Source organism: Eriocheir sinensis, unplaced genomic scaffold, assembly GCF_024679095.1.
Source record: "Eriocheir sinensis breed Jianghai 21 unplaced genomic scaffold, ASM2467909v1 Scaffold72, whole genome shotgun sequence".
Lineage (NCBI taxonomy): Eukaryota > Metazoa > Arthropoda > Malacostraca > Decapoda > Varunidae > Eriocheir > Eriocheir sinensis.
The window spans coordinates 372,068-394,933 of record NW_026112076.1 but is presented as its reverse complement, the minus strand read 5'-3'; positions in this window follow the sequence as shown (position 1 = coordinate 394,933).

Below are 22,866 nucleotides of genomic sequence, written 5' to 3'. Positions count from 1 at the left end.
TGATTGAGATAAATGTCACAAAAATTTAGGGCTGGTAATGAAATGTTTATGCCTGAGATGGGCAGTGGTCGAGGTATGCATATATATATATATATATATATATATATATATATATATATATATATATATATATATATATATATATATATATATATATATATATATATATATATATATATATATATGGGTTATGAACAAGATGTACTAGTACTGTAACTTTATTTTGCGCTACGTTTCGCCACTCAGACTTGATGGCATCTTCAGGCTAATAGAAGAGGTATTGGTGTGGAATCTTATATTATAATATTTTAAGTATTTTGGTGTAATTGTAAATTTAATATGTATTTTATTCTATTAGACTGAAGATGCCAGCAGTCTGAGTGGCGAAACTTAGTGCAAAATAAAGTTATGGTACTGAGTACGTCTTGTTCATAACCCAAGTATTTCAAGAAACTTCATCAACGCTATATATATATATATATATATATATATATATATATATATATATATATATATATATATATATATATATATATATATATATGTATATATATATATATATATATATATATATATATATATATATATATTTATTTATTTATTTATTTATTTATTTATTTTTTTTCCCCTCAGATAGTTTTCAAGAATGCGATACCTACCATCTGACATCTACGGTGGAGAGTTCTGAGAGCAACAGTGATCCTGATGAAGGTCTTCTCATGAGAAAAAGGAGAAAACGTTGTAAGAAAAATCTGCCTGATGACTTTGTCAGCAGTGAAAACTTACATGGTAGGCATGCCTGGTCATATTTGAAAACAATTTATGAAAGAAGAAAATCATAACAGTGAATACAACAGCAATACTATTGTTCATTAATAATTAGATTGACAAACTGAGAGAACTGAGAGGTGGGGGATATCTGGGAAAACACAAATTGGTATGTTTAGCAAATTTCTTCAATCTCATTTTGTTATACAAAGTGTCTGACTGTAAACATTTACAGGTGAAGGGTTTCCCCGGACTATTCACTGTCTCCTTTTATTTGTCTTTGACAGCCCCCAACACCAAGCCCTTTCACAGTTTTTTTTTTTTTTTCGTGTCTTTGTAATATGTAATGATTTTTCCACAGAAGCTGTCCACATGAAGCCAGCCTCACAGAAGCCACAGGTCACAACCTCTCAAGATAAGGTAGCTTCTGCTCCTTCACAGGTTGTACTTCCAACACCTCCTCCTAAGGTGTCTTTGGATATGCGGTCCACCAGAACCCATGGGATGATGGAGTGCAGTGCAACAAAATATTCGGTATCCAGCAAGACATCCAAGTCATCTGACAACAGTGATGGCAGTGGCCAGCATGACAGGAGACATCATGACACGCCTTACCAAAAAAGAAACCATGATCGAGGTGACAATCTTGACCACCATGACAGGAGACACCATGACACACCTCACCGAAGAAGAAGCCATGACCAAGGTGACAGTCCCGACCACCATGACAGGAGACACCATGACACACCTCACTGAAGAGGAAGCCATGACCAAGGTGACAGGAGACACCATGACACACCTCACCGAAGAGGAAGCCATGACCAAGGTGACAGGAGACACCATGACACACCTCACCGAAGAAGAAGCCATGACCAAGGTGACAGGAGACACCATGACACACCTCACCGAAGAGGAAGCCATGACCAAGGTGACAGGAGACACCATGACACACCTCACCGAAGAAGAAGCCATGACCAAGGTGACAGGAGACATCATGACACACCTTACTGAAGAAGAAGCCATGACCAAGGTGACAGTCCCAACCACCTATCTTACTATAGTGACAGTCCTGACCAGCATGACAAGAGGCACCATGACACATCTTATCGAAGAAGAAGCCATGACCAAGGTGACAGTCCTGACCACCTATCTTACTATAGTGACAGTCCTGACCAGCATGACAGGAGACACCATGACACACCTCACCGAAGAAGAAGCCATGACCAAGGTGACAGGAGACAGCTTGACACACCTGAACGAAGTGATAGCCCTGGCCAGCAGGAGAGGAGATATGAAAAACACTATCAAAATAGAAGTCATGACCACTATGACTGGGACAATTGACGTGATAGACACAACCAGAGAGACAACAAGAGCAGGTGTGACCCTTGTAATGACAATCAAAAGAATCACAAAGGTAGCCAGGAAGATGCTGAATCCAGCTTCCTCTAACTAGTAAGTTCTAATCCTTATCACTATGAGGAATTGTATGTAGTGATTAGTACCCAAAATGACAAAGTTGAACATAACAATATTAAGTACGTAGACCTAGTTGATATACCCTGGAACATTATCGCACTGTTATATTCATTACGTATTAGGCTCCGTCCACACTAGCGGGTAAATCCCTCCGGGCACACAGAAGCTTACGTCCACGTGGCAATGCCTGCCTGCCTAGGCCCCTTGAGCCCCAGTCAAGAGACGAGCACCCGTGCAGTCAGGCAGAGGATCTCTTTAATCTGATGAAGACTGCGGTACGACAACATGAGACCACTGATTCTAGCCGGATGGAGGGGTAGACATGACCATCTGGTGTAGCCGTATGTACTTCCCTGGCAAACTGACAGCCATGGATCCAAAGCTCCCATTGTACCTTGTATGTCTGGCAGTGGTGTACTGCCAGGTGCAACGGGCTATGCCCGATGAAATTCCTCATCTTCTGTCACAGGCAGTTTACTCGTCTTTTGCAAATGTGGAGAAAATGTCAGCGGGCAGCGGGCAAACAACTCGCTTCTGCCCGCTAGAGTGGATGGAGCCTTATATTGCATGGCATAGTAGGTAGTTTCCCACAACCATTTTCAGTTTCTCAATTTTCTAAATATTTAACCCAACTGTCCTTTATATATATATGGGTTTTTTTTTTTTCACATCTTGGCCACTACGCTTGTTAATGACACTGGCCTATAGTTTAACAGATCCTCTTTACTGCCACCTTTAAAATTGGTTTGATGGTTGCCCTCTTCCAATCCACTGGTATTTTCCCGGCCCTGTGCCAGTGAGACATATCAAGTTACTCAATTTACCCGCTAATTGTTGTATGCACTCTTTTAGCACCCAATTTGATACCCCATTTGGCCCTCCTCACTTTCTTGCATCCAGTTCCTCCAATAGTTTTATAATTTTTTCTGTTAATGTTTGTACCCTTTCCAGTGCCCTTCCAGCCACTGACACTGTATCTATCTCAGCAAACTCCCTCTCCCTTGTGAACACACTTTGGAAACATTTATTTAATACTTCTACTACCTCATTAATATTACCAAACATTTCACCATTCACTTTAACTTTCAGAATCTCATCTTTATTTTTCAGTTTCTTATTTAAAAACTCATAATCACTTATCTACAATATTTTTCTCAAACTTCTTTTTTTCCTGCCTTCTTATTTTGACATATTAATCTCTCTTCCTTTGTACTCATTCCATAAATCTCCACTACTGTTCCTTGTCCATTTATGCTATGCCCACTCCTTAACTTGCATGGCTTCTGCACACTTTGTTATACCACTCTTCTCTTGATGTGTGTGTGTGTGTATTTTATTTTTCTTGTAATTGGGAAGTTATTTAGCATCCTCAGTTATGTATTATTTTTTCTTATAGGATTTCAGAAGCGAGTGTTACAACTTCTGCTGGACATCAGGAAAACTGTTTCGGATACGAGCACATGTGGTGGTAAACCAGCTGACACAGCTTGTACTCTTACAATCAAACGGAATAATTCCCTGAAGAAGTGCAGAATCTAGAGGATGAATTGGTTAATCCCAGTTATTTCATGGAAGTGTGCAACCAGTGCGTCCGCATAGGTGGCTATAATAAGAGATATGGTCTCTTATTTGATGTGCAGGTTTATGACCAAAACCTCATGTGTCAGTATAACATGCTTGGGCAGAGAGGCAAGTTGTCTTTAGAAAAACAAAGTTATACAATGTGATTCAGGAGAGCGTGCTTAAAAGTTCTCAGATTCAAATGTGACAGAAATACAAATGATAGTTGCAGCAAAATTGCGTAATGCTCCAAAATTGAAAAATGAAAATTAGCTGATGTAAAATGGTACTTACAATCAGTTAAGATCTGCAAGAATGTTAAAACAAACCAATCTTTGTCTCATGCATGACCTTGGTGAAGTAAAGTATTTTCATACCAAGACGAACTGCAATAGCGCAGTGAAAAATCTAGTCATACTCACTGCCACCAGGAGTCTAACCCGGGTCTCTTGAGTGAGAGCCAGACAGCAAGACCACTACACCACTGTGGTGTAGGGGTCTTGCTGCCTGGCTCTCACTCAAGAGACCCGGGTTCGACTTCTGGTGGCAGTGGGTATGACTAGATAAAGTATTTTCATTTTGTATGTTACTAAAAAAATGCTGGTAAATTTATCTCATGACTGATTGTACACAGATGACCTCATATATTGTAACTATGTGTACATTTCCCTTCCTCCCCTCTCTCTCTCTTAAAGAAGCTCTTTTTCTATCAGAATGACAAAATTTATTGATGTGTAAACAGTATAAGGGGGGATGTTAGAGAAGCTTCAGAATGAACGAACCAGGACCGCCGAGAACCGAACCTCAGACAAGCTGTTCCCGCCACCACGCTAACCTGGTCCTGGTTCTTTCACCTTGTCGTTATGGGATTCAAGCTTAAGAATGGATTTAAGATGTGGAGAGACTGACTGCTGTAAAATTTGAACCGATTGGGATATTACCTCATGATATTTATGTGAGATGATATTAATGATCTCAGATTATAAAAGCAAACTAGTATTATTAACAATGATTTATTATGTAATTTAGTAATAGATATAACATTTTAATTTATAATTTTGCTTTTGCCTACCACTTAGGTTCCCATGTATTTTTACGTAAATGAAAAAGTATGGAGCTACACAAGTATCAATTCACAAAATGCTTAATTTCATTGACAACTGTGGTCTGTATTGTTTTAAGCATATTGTGTACTTGTGGCAGGCCTGGTATTCTTTGCATATATTCCCCCTGGGGCTACATAGATGCTAGAATGTAGCCCTCTCCATGTCGGCTGTGTGCCGTAAGAGGCGACTGATTCTGGCCCTGGGTGGGGATCTCTTTACTAGCCCATAGCAGGTCTTTTACCGCTTGACATATTTTCCCTTCTCATTTCCCTTTGCTTTCTGTCCATTTTCTTTTACGTTCTCTTACTTTTCCGAGTGGTGGGCTGACTCTTTGTCAGAGTGAGGGTTGGTGTCCTTTACTTCCCATAGCCATTTCTGTCTTTCTCTTGTTCTATATACCTCTACTGTTTAGGGTGACACTAGGCTGGGGATCTGCCCATTCTTCTCTACCTTTTATAGTCCCACTTGTGGCACATGCACAGGATAATGCTAGGCACAAGTGCCATGGGAACCCATTTATTGAGTCGTGGCCTGGATGGCGGATGGTCACCCTCACAGTTCAAGGGTGGTTTCTGGTGCTCTGGACCATGGCATGGGAGGTAATGCATAGGAGCAGGTGTCAGGCTATGGATGGATTGTGTATAAACAAATTTTTAATTTTTTGTATTACTGGTATCATCCATTTATATATTGCAGTTATTCTTCATTCAAGTCAGATATCTTGAAAGCCTTTATATATAAAAATGCAAGCACTAACTTTTTTTTTTCATAAAATATGGAAATTATTTTGGTTTTGATATTTTACAAGGATGAAGATTATTAAATTTATGAAAAGTGTAAGACTGAAGAATATATATATACACACTTTCTGTATTACTTGTATTTTTACATGCCTACCTTGTATTCTGAAATTGCACAGTACTATGGTTGTATTCCACAAGTGTGAAGGCTGCATTATCGTGCTCTACCAGCCTGCCTGTCAACAATGTGCGGTCTCGTAAAGGATATGTTTCTGTTTATAATAGCCTATTCGACTATAGCTTACGTAAATGATACAGAAACATATACTGAGAGACTGGATGCACTGATGACATGCAGATTACCAGAGCACGATAATGCAGCCTTCAAACTTGTTGGAATCAACTACAAAAGCTCAGATAATTCACGGATAAATAAACACATGGATTATTCCACCAGATATTACCGTGTATTACACGTGAATTTGTACACGTGTATTCCACGTGTTCATTTTCACGTGAATTCGATTTTGCATTTTCCATCAAATATCCATGAGTAATCCACGTGCAGGATCCACGTGTATTCCACGTGAATTACGTGACATTTGCCCACTGGGAAGGAGCATCCCCTACACATAATTTTGTACACGGTGCTGTTCTCACTCTTTGCACTGCCCTGATCACTTCTTGCTATACAGTATATGATCTTTAGCCCTGCCAAGTTTAATATTCTCACGCCATTCATGGCAAGGAATTTGGTGATGGGCTCAGTAACCTTGGCACAGGGCACTATTATTTAGCCCTCTGCTTTTCTTTCCTCATTGTGCAATGTGTCTGTACTCCTAGCCCATACCAGTGTCGCCATAAGCCTTGGGCTTCCGGGGCTTGAGCACCGAATGCTTTTACACTAGCCCCGAACCTTTCTTCACCCCCGTGGCATAAAGATTACATTTTGAATCCATATACCAGTAGTCTGAGCAGTTTCTAGTTTACTGTGCAAACTTCAACCCCTGATGTTTTTCTCTTAGCCCCGAATATTTTTGATCCGTAGAATCGCCCCTGGCCCATACAGAATTCCGTGTTGGGGATGCCCCCTTTCGTACTATGGTGAAACTGCATATGGATAAGGAGGAGGATTAGCGAGCGCAGAAACGACGTGCAGAACCACAGGACAACCAACTCGGTGGTGGTGCATGCTGAAGAACACAGCCACCTGCCAGAGTGGAACACAGTGGAGATCCTGCGCTTGGGGCTAGAGAAAAGGACAAGGAAGAGGGTGAAAGCTGCATACATTTCCACAGAAAGAAACACTGATCACTGGGAGGGACTGCTGAAGACTAGTCATTGTCACTACGTGTAGGACTCGGGACAGCTGATCAGTGACGGAAGGGACGTGGAGAGGCCAAACATTGTCGTAGACAGTTCATGGGTCGATGGTAATGATGGACTAATGGCAGACCTCAGTTCCCAGGTCACCCGCAAGATGACCCAATGTAGATATAAATAAGCAGCTGCACACTTCTACCTGCTCTGTCTGAGGAAGACTAAGTCAAAACGTAAGAGAAAGTACTTCTGCTCAAACCAGGGTATCAATGCACAATAAAACCACTAACCAGTCATTGCAGTGCAGCAAGACCACTACAGCACATACATGGGAAACAGGCAATTCATGTGCTAGACACAACTGTTGGATGGATATACACATTTGATAATGCGGGATGTGGGTGGCTGCTATTATTATACCCATGGTACAGGATATAATGGTGAGGTGCAATGGTTCAGTTATCTTTACCACATTGCATGCAGCACCAAGATTATGCCTAGATTGTGCCTGGAGTCCCTTGTAGTCACAGTTATGTAGTCAGTGTTCAGTTATTTGGTGGTATGTTGGCCAAATATATGGAAGGCATGGGCTACCCTCACCTCTAGACATGGCTGCCTAGATGTTTATTAGTCTTTATTTGCTTCTGTATTTTTCAGTTGTTTTTGCCTTATATATTTCTGATACCTGAATGTTTGTTGCCCAATAGTGAGGATGGATAAAGTAGAGTTTGTGAGGCCTAGTTTTAAGGATGGATAAAGTATATAGAGTTTGTGTGGCCCATTTGTGAGGATGGATTAAGTAGATTTCGTGTGGCCTGATTGTTATAACGGTTTAAGTAGAGTTTGTGTATCCCTTTTGTGGTAATGGATTAAGTAGAGTTTGTGAGGATGGGTTCAGCGGTTTGTCTCTGTCCCAGTCGTGGGAATGGATTAAGTACAGTTTGTCTCTGACCTAGTTTTGAGAATGGATCAAGTAGAGTTTATCTTGTCTAAGCTGTGAGAATGGATGAAGTACTACTGCAATGGTTCCCAACCTGTATACTTGGTGGGTGCCATATGCCCTTGAACTATATTATGCCGCCCCCATATATATATATATATATATATATATATATATATATATATATATATATATATATATATATATATATATATATATATATATATATATATATATATATATATATATATATATATATATATATATATATATATATATATATATATATATATATATATATATATATATATATATATATATATATATATATATATATATATATATATATATATATATTTTGTTTATTTATTTATTTATTTATATTTTTTTTTATTCAGAAAAGAACAATTTAGGAAATATGTAATATTACAATTTCATTTGTATTCAGACACTAAAAATCAAGAAAATAAAAATTAATCAATAATAATTAATTACAATAATTAATAATATAAATTTAGGAATCTTACTTGTAAACAAGGAGGCTTGGGTAACAGTAGCCATGTGGTTTGACAGTTAGCTGTGTGATATAAAAACTTACCATGGGTGATATGTATAACGGCTTAAAGTATTGTTATTAGCTTTACTAGTTCTAATATTCAGTGTGATATTTATCATAAATTTCTTTTGATAGCGCATCATGGTTAAGTGGATTTATCATTATTTTTTTGTGATAGTTCATGGTTTGTTGAGTCTGTGAGGCTTAGTTTTGTGCTATGCTTTATGTACGAATATGTTACTGCCTCCCTTTGTACATATGTGAATATTAATAAATACGTCAAGATGTATGTAAACTTTGTTTCCAATTATTGTAAATACACACAAATAGGAATCATATACATTGCCCTTGGAAATGAAACAAATATGTTATTACAAACCCACTAATGTTGAAAACTCTTGCCTATTTTTTACATAATTTTGTGCTGAAATCACCCTTAGGTCACTTTATGATCACTGTTAAAATCCTTTTACTTACAGCATTGGTGTGATCTTCACTGACAATTTTGGCTGCAGATCCTTTATTGTAAAACATATCTATTTTATTCTATAGTGAAATGCAAAACAGATGCTCTGAGAATATTCTGGTAGCCTGAGTCCATACACTTTGCAGATAGTTTAACACATGTGCCCTGTCCCAATCCAACCCCGTCATGGCACATGTGTGCAGCAGGCTGCAATTTGTATGGACTCAGACTACCAGATTGTTCTCAAAGCATCATTTTATTGCATTACACTGTAGAAGAAAAAGATTTGTCTTATGATGGAGGCTCTATTCCCAAAGTTTGTTGGTGAAATTATGCCCATGCTGTATAATGCTTGCATTATGGTCACCCTAAGGTCACATTATGGTCACCCTAGGTCGCCCTAAGGTCACATTATGGTCACCTATAGGTTGCCCTGAAGTCATATTATGGTCACATTATGGTCACCCCAAGGTCATATTTAGGTTGCGTTTTGGTCATTCCTAAGTCATATTTTGGTCATTCAAAGGTCATCTGGCGACGTCGCCACACGACGTCAGAATGACGTCACTGGGAGTCTACAGGTCGACGTCACTTTGACGTCATCCTCTGACGTCATACAGACCAAATGGCGACGTCACCGTGACGTCAGGGTGACGTCGCCTTGTTTGCTGGGACAGTAGTTCTAGGAGAAACTGGCAGGTGGGAGAGGGCCAGGGGTTCAGCCAAGGTCAGTACCGCCCCGCATCTTGCCACACACACTCCAAAACGTCTCGCTTCCTCTCATAGGTCAGCTATTTACTAACTTAAAATTAATTTATTTAGATAATTTGATAATTCAATAAGGTCATAGTGTCATGATTGTTTAGTTTGTAAAATAATAACAAAGCTTTTGCATACATATCACAACACTTGACAAATTTGGAATACGACATTGTCAAGTGTCATCATGATGATCTTACTGGAGAAGTAATGCAAGACGTGCCAGGATCTCTTGAGCTCCACATTGAAAGTAAAACCAGTACAGCAGAAGACTCTACGTCCAAAAATCTTCCAGATCCAGGAAAAGGAAGCTATGTGAATCGCAGCCAAACTGGAGATATAAACAACTACAATACTACAAGGTGAAGCAACGAGGAAGAACTTACGAGGACATGAAGGAAGAAATGGAGCATCTCACCCCTCTGGAACTGTTCGAGTCAATAATGTCTCCAAATATTTATGATCATATTATAAAAGAGACAGTGCACTATGCAACTGCATGCAAAAACAAAGGTGACTTTGTGTTTACTGTAGAAGAGCTAAAGTGTTTCATAGCAATCTTGCTTTTTTTATCATATCACAAACTACCAGCAGAGAGAGACTATTGGTCAAAAGAAGAGGATCTGGGAGTGTCTTTGGTGAAAAAAACAATGTCTCGCAATATATTTCAGATTATAAAAGGCGTTGTCCACTTTTGTGACAATGCAGAGGCTGAAAGCAATAAATCAGATAAGGGGTTCACAGTAAGGAATCTTATTACATTACTTGAAGAAGCATTCATATAATTTGTAGTTTTTGAGCCTTGTATCTCTGTTGATTAAATGATGGTAAAGTACTATGGGTACAATAGTTTAAAACAATTTATTTAGGTAAAACCTGTTAGATTTGGCTACAAACTATGGGCACTTTGTGGAACCTCAGGGTATTGCTACAACTTTGACCTTTATTGTGGTAAGAACTTGATGGGAATGAGGACTTACTATTAGGTTCAAAGGTAGTACTGCGAATGTTACAGGCCGTAGCTGATCCAGAATCTCATTCATTATTTATTGATAACTATTTTACTACCTATGACTTATTAGTACACCTAAGAAATCTTGGATATCAGGTGACAAGAACATTGAGGGGGAATCGTTTGAAACAGTGTCCCCTGGAGTCCTCATGTGCTATGGAAAAGAAACCATGAGGGTATATGACTACAGGTTCGACACAAATGAGGAAATTCTTATGATAAAGTGGTTTGATAACAAATGTGTGACAATTGGAACTAATTATGATACAGTAGAGCCTCTTGCAAAAGTTCAGCGTTAGCTGAAACATACAAAGACAAAGGGAAGTGTTCCACAGCCAAATGCAATGTTCAGTTATACCAAACACATGGGCGGGGTTTATCACCACGACTGGTTAGTAGGTAAATATTCTGTGTCAATTGAGAAAAGAAATGGTACTGGCCCTTATTCACGCGATTCATAGATATGGCAGTGGTGAGTTCATGGGTCATTTACAGGATGTTACATCAAGGAGACAACAATGCACAGCTGAGTGTTTTAGACTTCAAACGAGCTATCTGTCATATATGAAATTAAGCTGCATGGAAGTGACAATGGGACGACCCTGTAGTGCTTTGACATCTTGCACAACTGTTACTGATGTTCGGTATGATGGCAAAGACCATATAATTGGGAAGAGGCAAAAGCAGCAACGATGTCAAAACAAACCATGTACAGCTAAGCCAAGAACATATTGTTATAAATGCAATGCTACTCTATGTGTAGAGTGCTTCGGCTCATATCATCAGAGAAGATAAACTCTTCATAGAATAAAAGCAATTTTTAGTTCATGCTACTGTTTGAAATATCATCACGGCCTGGAAAGATGTTGTGAATTTCAATTATCATACCATACTATTACCAAGATGTTATAATTGCTCCAGTCATATAACTTTGTCTTCAAATCAGGATACTTTTCTGTAAGCTTTGTAATCTCACTTGTAGTCTTATTATCCCAGTGTCCTCATTTGAGGACAGCTTATTGTAAGCTTACTATTAGATTTTTTTTTTTTGAGCATTTATTATTATTCTTAACCCATCATTTTACAGTATTCTACAAACAAACTCAGTTTATTTCAAAAATAAAAAAAGTTGGGATGTAATGGGTTAAACACATACATCATTATATAGAGAGCGTTCATTATACATCCATATTCATCAATCATACACTACATTAATAAAAAATAGGCTATTTCTGTTAAATTGATACTGTTTAAAACACGTAAAGCATTATTAAGGAAGCATTCATTGTGTAATTCCACATTCATTAATCATATACAGCACTTATAAAAAGTAGGCTATTCCTAATAAATTTATCTCTTCAATGCATACACCATTATAAAAAAAAAAAGCATTTATATCACATTCATAGTCACTTCATATTAAACTCCACATAAGTATACAATCCAACACACAAGCAATTATTATACAATGAACACTCGTATTATACACCTCTCAACTTCTTATGGCCACTCACAGTTTACAATGAACACTTTAAATTTCTCTTACAACTTTTTCCATTTCTCTCGACCACTAAAAGACTTAAAATGGCTTCTTACATCCTGCTCATTTTATTAAAATTTTTTACGACAAATTCACAACTTACAATAACGCTCTTAAACATCTCGTAACTTCTTGCATCTTTTACGACCACCTCTCGCTTGGGAATGTCATGCAATGACGTCATCGACCATGCCAGCCGGTGCATTTAGGAAACTAGTAGGTTATTATGCTTTGAATTGAATTACAAAGCAATTATTTTGCATTTACGAATACTACTAAGTTATTATTATGCATTTAAGAAAACTAGGCTATTATTTGCAGCAAATTTGCAGAGAGAAATTAATTCTCTCTCTCTCTCTCTCTCTCTCTCTCTCTCTCTCTCTCTCTCTCTCTCTCTCTCTCTCTCCAGAATGCACACTGACGACCAAAGCCAAACAAGTATTTAGCTTATGGAATGCAGAAAATCTTATTACAGAGCGTGGACAAGTGGAAACAAGAGCATTCATAACATTTTTTTTTTTAACCCGTGGGCTTCGGCTATGAGAAAGCCGAGAAGTGGCCAGGAAAAGACAAAATTACACTGCATTTTGAAACTAAGAAAAGAACAGGGAATGTACATTAAAGTACTCCTCTCATAACCAAAAAGACGTTAAAAATATTTACTTTTACTCAAACTCCATTATTTTTGGGTGGTGTTTGTCACAAAATAAACAGTCTCGTGACGTGTGGCATCTAGCCAATAGTCGCTTGATGTCTACTATTAAGAATTTGACGAGTGATTACTGTATGGATAGCTAAGTCAGCCTGCCATAACCCTACAGCACCACCTTTGACAAAAAAGCCCACCTCAAGATCACTCACCCACCACAATGACCTCGGACATTCATGGTGGGTTGCGCTATGCCACCACCGACTACAAATAGCTCGAATTAGGTGTTTTATGGAGAGCCCTTTTTAGGGTCCACCGTACCACAGCCCCGACTTGTGAAAGCCCTGAAAAGGGTCTCTCAACGTTCTCGGGTTAAAGAAACATAATCGTCGTGCAGTTGATGCTCACAGTTTCGTAATAAAAATCCTGTCTGTCCTATGTCTTTGAAATTTTAATATGTTGTTTGTTGTTGTAAATGTATGACATTCTGTGAATTTCGTGAAATTTGGGTGAATGTGTAGGGGAAACTCAAACAGCATAAAATCTTCTATTTGTTTCACAGACTTTAGTTTTTAGATAATTCCTTTGAAAAAAAAATACCATAGAACATTTGTGTATATATGTACATTTCTCATTTTTGTAAATTTTTTGATTGTTTGTTTAGGCTTCGAAAAAATAATTTCACTAATAATGTTCTCCACTTTTTCTCCCGTTTTCTTTTTACCTTTTTTAAAATGTACAAAATGAGAAAAATTGCCATTTAGTTGTAGTTTATATTGATACCTTAGAAAAGACTATCAGACTGTTGATTTTCTGAATTTTTTTGAAGTGTAAAAAACACACTTTCGAGATTTTGGCTCCTACATTTTTTTTTTTTTTCCATTTCATGTGTTTTGCTATTTTTATTCACTTGACTGGCATGAAATCTTCACATATGATTATTTATACCTTGTTCACTTACTGGAGAAGGATAAGGCATCTGGTCCCCCTTTATATATATAAAAAAAAAAAAAAGTCATCACTCAAAGGTGGTGGTGGTGGTGGTGGTCGGGGTGCGGTTGGTGTGAAGATAAGAGTCGTGACTTGCTTTTTTGCGTTGCTTTCTTGCGTGTTTCCTGGGTCTTCATTTTGTTCCAGAAGCCTTCTTTATGTTCATAACTCTGCTCATCGTTGCTTTGCGCTTGTACGTCTTTATAAAGACGTTTTTGGGTTATAGCGCAGCGAAAATGTTCAACGTCCTCCCCAGTCAACGTCTGTGGGAGAACTGAGCAGCAGAGTACACATTTCACATTCGGCAGCTGTCACGAGTGGATAGAGGGAACTAATTATGATACAGTAGAGCCTCTTGCAAAAGTTCAGCGTTAGCTGAAACATACAAAGACAAAGGGAAGTGTTCCACAGCCAAATGCAATGTTCAGTTATACCAAACACATGGGCGGGGTTTATCACCACGACTGGTTAGTAGGTAAATATTCTGTGTCAATTCGAGAAAAGAAATGGTACTGGCCCTTATTCACGCGATTCATAGATATGGCAGTGGTGAGTTCATGGGTCATTTACAGGATGTTACATCAAGGAGACAACAATGCACAGCTGAGTGTTTTAGACTTCAAACGAGCTATCTGTGTACCATATATGAAATTAAGATGCATGGAAGTGACAATGGGACGACCCTGTAGTGCTTTGACATCTTGCACAACTGTTACTGATGTTCGGTATGATGCCGCGAGTCAGTATTTCCTCAAGTCCGTACAGCCAAGCTAAGATGGGGAAGACTAGTGAGTATTGGCCGGAGAGGAGGTTACCGTGCTGGAAATAACGACGGTCAAGATTTTAGAAGTGGGGCAGTTGTCAGGCGCGGCAAAAAGGTGTGGGTTAGAGGTGAACAACGTATGCTATGTGTGTGGGTACGAGAGGAAGTTAGAGGCTCAGAAAGGCATAATACGTGCATTGAGGAGTGAGATGAGGGAACTAAGGAAGAGGTTTGACAGTGCTCAGAAGAGGCAAGTCCTGGGGGCCGGCCTGGCAAGGGCGATGGACAAGGGAGAGGCAGGTGGGAGCATGGGTGCCTGACGGGGGGAAGCAAGGTATGATATTCATGTATGTGTGAAAGAGGGGTGACGATATGATTGAGCACATGCTACTTGAGTGATGTATGTATATATATGTGTGTGTTGTGTGTGTGTGTGCTGCCATACAGAATCTTTCATACCTCAGAACTGCTTTCATCACTTTAATCTATATATCTAGTATCATTCCTTCAATGAGGTGACATATGCCGTTTTCCAACCAGCGGGACACTGGCTTTGACGGAAGGAAGCGTTAAGTATAGAGGCGAGGGGGGTGGCCAGCTCGGGGGCAAACTCCTGATCAGTGATAGATCAGTGGGCGTGGTGGACCGCTTGGTCTTAAGTTGGCTTAGTGACCTGGCGACCTTATAGGCCTCAACCGCGGGAGTGCTGATGGGGCGGGCTGGTGCTGGGGTGAGGTCAGGTCCAGGCCGGGTAAGGACTGGCAGATGGCCGAGAAGTGGAGATGCTGGCCCTGGCTGCTTCAGGTAGGGAGGTGAGATACGCCCGGGATGGAAGGGGCGTTGTTGTTGAGGCCACACAAGGCTTTAATTTTTTAAACCAATTTCCCTCCCCTGGATCCGCCACTGATTGATGTAGATAATAAATAAAAGCGGGCCTAAAACTGAACCTTGAGGAACCCCACTGGTAACATTACCCCATTTGGATTTTTTTTCCGTTAATGGTAACCCCAACAACAACAACAACGCCCCTTCCATCCCGGGCTTCACCTTAACCTGGTCTCCTGGCTGGCTGATTTCCTGCACCAGCGAATACAGGTGGTGAGATTCCAGGGAGTGGCCTATACCTCCTATACACCTTACTTGCGGGGTACCTCAGGGGTCCAAAATGGGCCCTTTGTGCTTTATACTAATTAATGACGCCCTGACCCACACACCCCACTGCTGGAAGTACACAAAGGAAGAACACAAAGGAACACAATGGAAGAACAAACAACAGCAGACCTGCTGGTCCTTGAGGTTGTTTGTGGTCGAAACCACAGTGGGAGTAACAGTCGAAAACAGCAACCCAGATTATTCCAACCTCCAGTAAACACTAAACACCCTACACACATGGACAACAAAAAACATGGTCACCATCAACGACACCCTGATAAAATCATACTACTTTTTGCATTTGTCTCATTCATTTCATTTCATCTTCCATCGATGTATATTTTCAGCCCTTGGTTGCCTAGTACTTCATGCAATAAACCTTTTATTATTATATATATATATATATATATATATATATATATATATATATATATATATATATATATATATATATATATATATATATATATATATATATATATATACACAGCCAGAGAGCACCTAATTGAAGGAATGATACTAGATATATAGATTAAAAGTGATGAAAGCAGTTCTGTATGAAAGATTATGTATAATGGCACACACACACAACACACACACACATATATATATATATATACATATATATACATATATATACATATATATATATATACATATATATATATATATATATATATATGTATATATATATATATGTATATATATGTATATACATACATCACTCAAGTAGCATGTGCTCAATAATATCGTCACCCCTCTTTCACACATACATGAATGTCATACCTTGCTTCCCCCCATCAGGCACCCATGCTCCCACCTGCCTCTCCCTTGTCCATCGCCCTTGCCAGGCCGGCCCCCAGGACTTGCCTCTCCTGAGCACTGTCAAACCTCTTCCTTAGCTTCCTCATCTCACTCCTCAATGCACGTATTATGCCTTCCTGAGCCTCTAACTTCCTCTCGTACCCACACACATAGCATACGTTGTTCACCTCTAACCCACACCTCTTTGCCGCGCCTGACAACTGCCCCACTTCTAAAATCTTGACCGTCGTTATTTCCAGCACGGTAACCTCCTCCGGCCAATACTCACTAGTCTTCCCCATCTTAGCTTGGATGTATGGACTTGAGTAAATACTGACTCGCGGTAGTTTTCGTCGCTGGCGCCGTTTTTTTGCAATCACCTTCCTTGATCCTGATTGGCTGTCTTTTTTGTTTCAATGATTTACTTACTTGTGAATCATAGGGCTAACCCTTAGGACCCCGCGGTAACCGCGCTGTGCATCACTGCGGAGGACGATCCTAGCGCGGAGCAAACTCACGACGTGACCAGTGACTTACAACCGTCACCTGGGCTAAGTTACCACCACCTTTGAGCATCCGGCCACTGTATCAGTGCTATTGTGAAGCACAAGGTGTAAATGCCCTCTTTTTTCCATATTATAAGTAAGCACAGTGATTCGGTCCTGCTTCGACATCACATGAGAGCCTAGGAAGAGGAAAGCAGTGTCACTTAGCAGAAAGAGGTGTTTCTTCTGTCCAGCAAAAGGAGCCAGCCAGACCAGGACTTACTGCATTCACTGCGGTAGGCCTGTGTCCAAAGCACTCCAGTGTGCTGTGTGATGAATGCCATGGATTGGAATGATAGGTAACTAAATCAAATTTACAGTATGTTGCTGCATATATTCACATTGATATATCAGTACCGCCAAATCTGTGCACGTAAAATGTGTGTTTTACATTTGTTCCCAGTGACATGTTTCCTGCAACATTGAGGACTCACTGGCTACCAAAGTGAAATTAAGGAATACACGCTATTTTCTTATGATAATAAAACTCATCTCTCGGAACGCTTTTTTTTATCTTTACATAAATTCCAAAGTGGTACACTGAGATTTGAGGGGATACAAGACACATGTAAATGCAACCTGTTATAATTCTGATTGGGAAAAGAGAGGGGATGGGGGGGAGGGGGAGCAGGGTGGTAGAACACCCAAGAGAAGTAGGGGAGGGAAGAATGAGAAGACGGGAGTGTATGGAGAGAATAGATAACTCGCCTTTGCATTACCAAACTTCACCCTTATTCCTTTCTCCCGTTTCCGTTATTTCTCTCATCCCTCAAAGGAAGTGGTGACACTGCTGTTGTGCCCCCCACCCAACCCCCCCCAAAAGGCTGCCGTGGTATTTGACTTGCTTGTTAAGATGAGACATCACAAGGTTGGAAACAGGAAAGTGACAACACCATAAGACCTCAGTTACCCCTCCCAACTGCCAGTTTGGTGTGGTTTGTCTACAGTGCTGTCATCCTGCCCACCCTGCTGCCGGGAAAGGCCTGCTCTGCTTTGGTGACTGCTGTGTTGGAGCCTTGTCATATAAGTGGAGCACAATGTACACCACCCCCGCCAAGGCTGTGCCCTTGTCTCCCCAGCCACCCCCCTCTCTTGTCCCACCAGCCCAGGGTATGGCACAAGTGTTCAGTCTGTGGCCTGAGTTAACTCCCACTGCTCTGCCTGAATCCCGCCATCAGCGTCTGACCTAAGGATGACCTGGGACTAACACCTTGCTACCATCTGGAAGAGGGTGTCCACCCCCTCCCCGGCACCACCACTATCATTCCAACCTCCCACTGATGTGTTAGATCCCTGAACCCCTACCTACTGTTCTTTACAATGTGTTTATAATGTGTACATTTTTAGCTTAGCGGCTGGTAAGACCAAATACACTATATTATTACTATTAACACACACACACTTGACCAATAAGCCCAGGCCACAACAACCAGCCCAGCACAGTCACCAAAAAGATCAGACCTTTCACAGGACCCACCAACCACATGAAGCCTGGGGTGGAAAGTGAATAAAAGATCATGCCGTCACAGTCACCATTTGTTCCAATAGATGAATATTTTCTGTTCTCCGTGCTACACACAGCCCTGTAACACCACCACAACACACACTTGCACTCACACACACAGTAGAACTGAATAGCACAGCACCTCAGGAGAAATGGACCTTCATGTGCCTGACAATCTCACCCTTAGTAATGAAACGTTTCCCACAAACATCGCACTTGAACCCTTTATGACCAGAGTGTCTGAAGAGGTGCCTGTCCAATATACTCTTCAGTTTGAATCTTTTCCCACAAACTTCACACTCATGACTTCTTGCATCAGTGTGTGTAACAAGGTGTAATTTGAGGGTACCCTTCCGACTGAAACATTTCCCACAAACTTCACACTCATGATTTCTTTCACCAGTGTGTGTAAGAGTGTGTAATTTGAGGGTACCCTTCTGATGGAAACATTTCCCACAAACTTCACACTCATGATTTCTTTCGCCAGTGTATGTAAGGGTGCGTTCCCACCAAACCATTCAATTCAATTCCATTCCATTCAATTCATTGTCATTCATGAGTGGCTATGATGGATCACGTTAATTCCTATGTAAGCGTTCCCACCGGGTCATTCAATTCAATTCCATTCCATTCAATTCCTGGCCATTCTCATTCAATGATGCATCTGGTTCCATTTTTCTCTTGAGTGACAATCATTCGACTATAATATATAATAATTTTGCAGGTAGCGCCATGTATATTGTCTAATATTTATATTTTTCTGCTAATTTTCATAACTTAATATTCGTGTAATAAACAATCTGCAATTATCTATATTAATTACAGGTCTATTACGTGTTTGGTTCTCGTATTGAACGTGTTCAGTTGTCGTTGCCATCACAGAGCAACCGCTTCAGTTGTGCTTGTGCTGTCGTCATCGAAGCATGGACGTGGAACAATTAATAAGTTTAGTGCAAGACCGGCGGCCCATATTCGATCCCAGCGATCCTTTGCACCGCAATAGGGATGCTATTTCCGCCTTATGGAAGGAGATTGCAGAAGAAATGAAATGCAAAGGTAAGTTTTATTACAGGTTTACTTATCTAACTGAGTATGGAATATTCTTGACTGTTACAATAGATGAAATAGAAAACGTTATACCTAAAAATATAAACAATACAGCATAATAAACAACAACTCAATGTGTAGTGTGTTCATTAGTGAATGCTTCTGTCCTGCCACTCAACAGCTCCACCTGGTGAGACAAAATAATGTTTTAGGGCGTCGCGAATGGACAAGGCCTCTACTGTAGGTCGTGTTCTTGTTGGTGACATGCTCCTAATGTTCTCGTGGTTGTCATCAATCGCATCATTAGTATTACTGTAAAGGGTCAGGTTATCGTCATAGTGGACGAAATTATGAAGCACACAGATACTTTTAACTACTGCTTGCGATACCTCAACGCTTGTTTCCATTGATGTTTTTAGTACACCAAATTTCTGTGTTAACATGCCGAAAGCACATTCGACGGTTCTCCTGGCTCTACTAATCCTATAATTGTATACTTTTTGAGGGTAATCTAGGTCTTTTCTGGGATAGGGTCTCATTAAATTGGGCTTCAAAGGGAAAGCTTCATCACCAATGAGGTAGAAAGGTGTTTTGATGTTTGTACCAGCTATTTCAGTAGGCTGAGGGATATTTAACTGCCCAGAGAAAAAGGACTTACCAATATTAGAGTTACTGAAAACTGCACTATCACTATTTCGACCATATGCGCCAACATCAATGAGAGTAAAACAACACTTTGAATCAGCAATAGCCATTAGTACAATAGAGTGATACTGCTTGTAATTATGAAAGAGTGGGCCTGCATTTGGTGGGCATTTCATTCGACAATGCTTTCCGTCCACACTTCCGATACAGTTTGGGACATTGCACTTTTCGAAGAAATGTCTTGCAATTTCTTCCACTGATGGTCCGGTACTGGCATGTAGAGCGGCTGCAACACCTCCCATACGGCATCACTGGTGTCTTTGATAATTCTCTGCACTGAACTCTTCCCAACACGAAATTGGAACGCAAGGGAAGCGAAGGACTCACCGGTAGCAACATATCTGAAATAGAGATGAGACATAATACACTGTTAATAATGATACAACATATTATACCTAATATAATAGACTACACAGGTAGTTATGTTGTTCCAACTATAAAATTCAATAGTGTAATAAATGTGAATGTGGCGAAGAGAAACGTATTGGAATGATAGGCTAACAGTCACATTTATTTTCCGAGTCGACGGGGGGGGGGGGGGGGATGTGAGTATATATAGAGGTCACTTCACTATTCATACCTACAAGTTATAGATAATAATATTTTGATCAGATGTATATAATCAAATCGTCAGTGAAAATGGAAGAAAGTGGTAGCCTAGCAGTGCAGCGCTGACCAAGCATCGTCTCCACCCAGGCAATAGGCTATATCGCGTCGTCTGTCGTGTTTCGTGCAACTTTGAATTATGTTTGGGCACTTGTCGATATTTTTCTTTGGATTTTACCGTTAAATATAAACATAAACAATTGATTTTGTGATTTGTTTTTCAGAATATCACTGATTTCACACACAATGTTTACATAGTCATGCATGAATGTCGTTCCCGATGACGTCATCATCAAATGCGAGTTTATTATGTAGTATTTTTTTCGCATTTTATCAAATGAAGAGCAGCTAATTATTTTCTTCCTATTATTTTATAATATAGGGATTAATACTATATTGAAAAAAAGAGCAATATATTTGTGCAGTTATATATATACTTAGTTTCAACATAGAACTCATTTGACTCTTTTAATGTCTTGAACGAAAACTGTATCAAAATGTTTCGGCAGAGGCTGCTTAATATAACGTTATAAGGTAAAAATTTCCACTCTATTGAATTTATTTACTTTCTCTACATCATATTTGGTGTATCTATAACAAAATCACTCCCATACATCCCTTCTCTTCAAATAATATTATGTAATATTTGAACGAAAGTCATTGCAAACTGTGTCAACACTTCGTAGCGCGATTGTACCATAATTCCGGCGTTTGTTTGTGTGTCTGTCTATTTGTCTGTCTGTCTGTCTTTTCCTATTCACTAATATTATTCTTCTCTTCTTTGCAGATAGTGACTGCAAGGAGAAATGGCAACAGTTGCGGAGCAATTTCATGCGAGAAAAGAAGAAATTTGATGCTCTGCCATCTGGTTCGGCCACTGTCAAAGCACGGAAATGGGTATTCTATGATGCAATGACTTTCCTCACACCTTGTGTAACACCACGTGCCACTTCCAGCAATGTATCGTCACCCCTTGAAGAAATGAATACTGAACTTGATGCTGAAGGTGAGGGTGCTACACTAGATGATACTGACAACAAGGGCTCAGCATTGTAGCAGTCACCGCTCAAATTCCGTGTTCCTTCCCCTCAGTGACAAGAAAATGGGGTGCTGCAAAGAGAGACTAAGATTCTCAGTGTTTTCATGTAATGTCCATCGTCACTGTGTCTGCCAGTCTGTCTTGTCGCGTCTTCATCGTTAACTTTCCTTGTATTCGTTTACCTTTGACTGTCCGTCCACGTTCTCTTGTCGTCCACCGTTACACATTGTTCCACACATACACCAACACTTAAATGTTAACCTACACAAACAACATTCACACAAACGCATACACAAACAAACACCTATCATATGTGTTGTCCTTGTCGTGATGAGCTCTGTAAGTTTTGTCCAATAAAGTAACCCTGGCGGATATGACTTTCTCTATCCGTGAACCGATTAGCACTTAGAACACTCGCTACCACCAACAATTGGTGACCCCGGAGTGTTGCTATGGTTCAAGGTGGCTTATAGCCGGTGCCGTTTTAAGGGCACTCTCTCCTAGAGTGGAGGACCTGGGCAGGTTAACTTGTCCATTCGTCCGCCCTCTCCTGGGGCAAAAATCCTCACCTCCATTCGGGGTTCGTGGGGCTGAGCACTCAGGTCGGGAGAAACATTACGCCATAGGCGTAGTTGCCACCTTCAGGGTTTTCCCCCGCCCTCCCCTAGGCGCCTTCTGCGCCTTCCCCAGGCACCCTCTGTGCCTTCCCCAGGCACCCTCTGTGCGCCTCTTCCAGGCTCCCTCTGTGCGCCTCTTCCAGGCTCCCTCTGTGCGCCTCTTCTAGGCTCCCTGTGTGCGCCTCCTCCAGGCATCTTC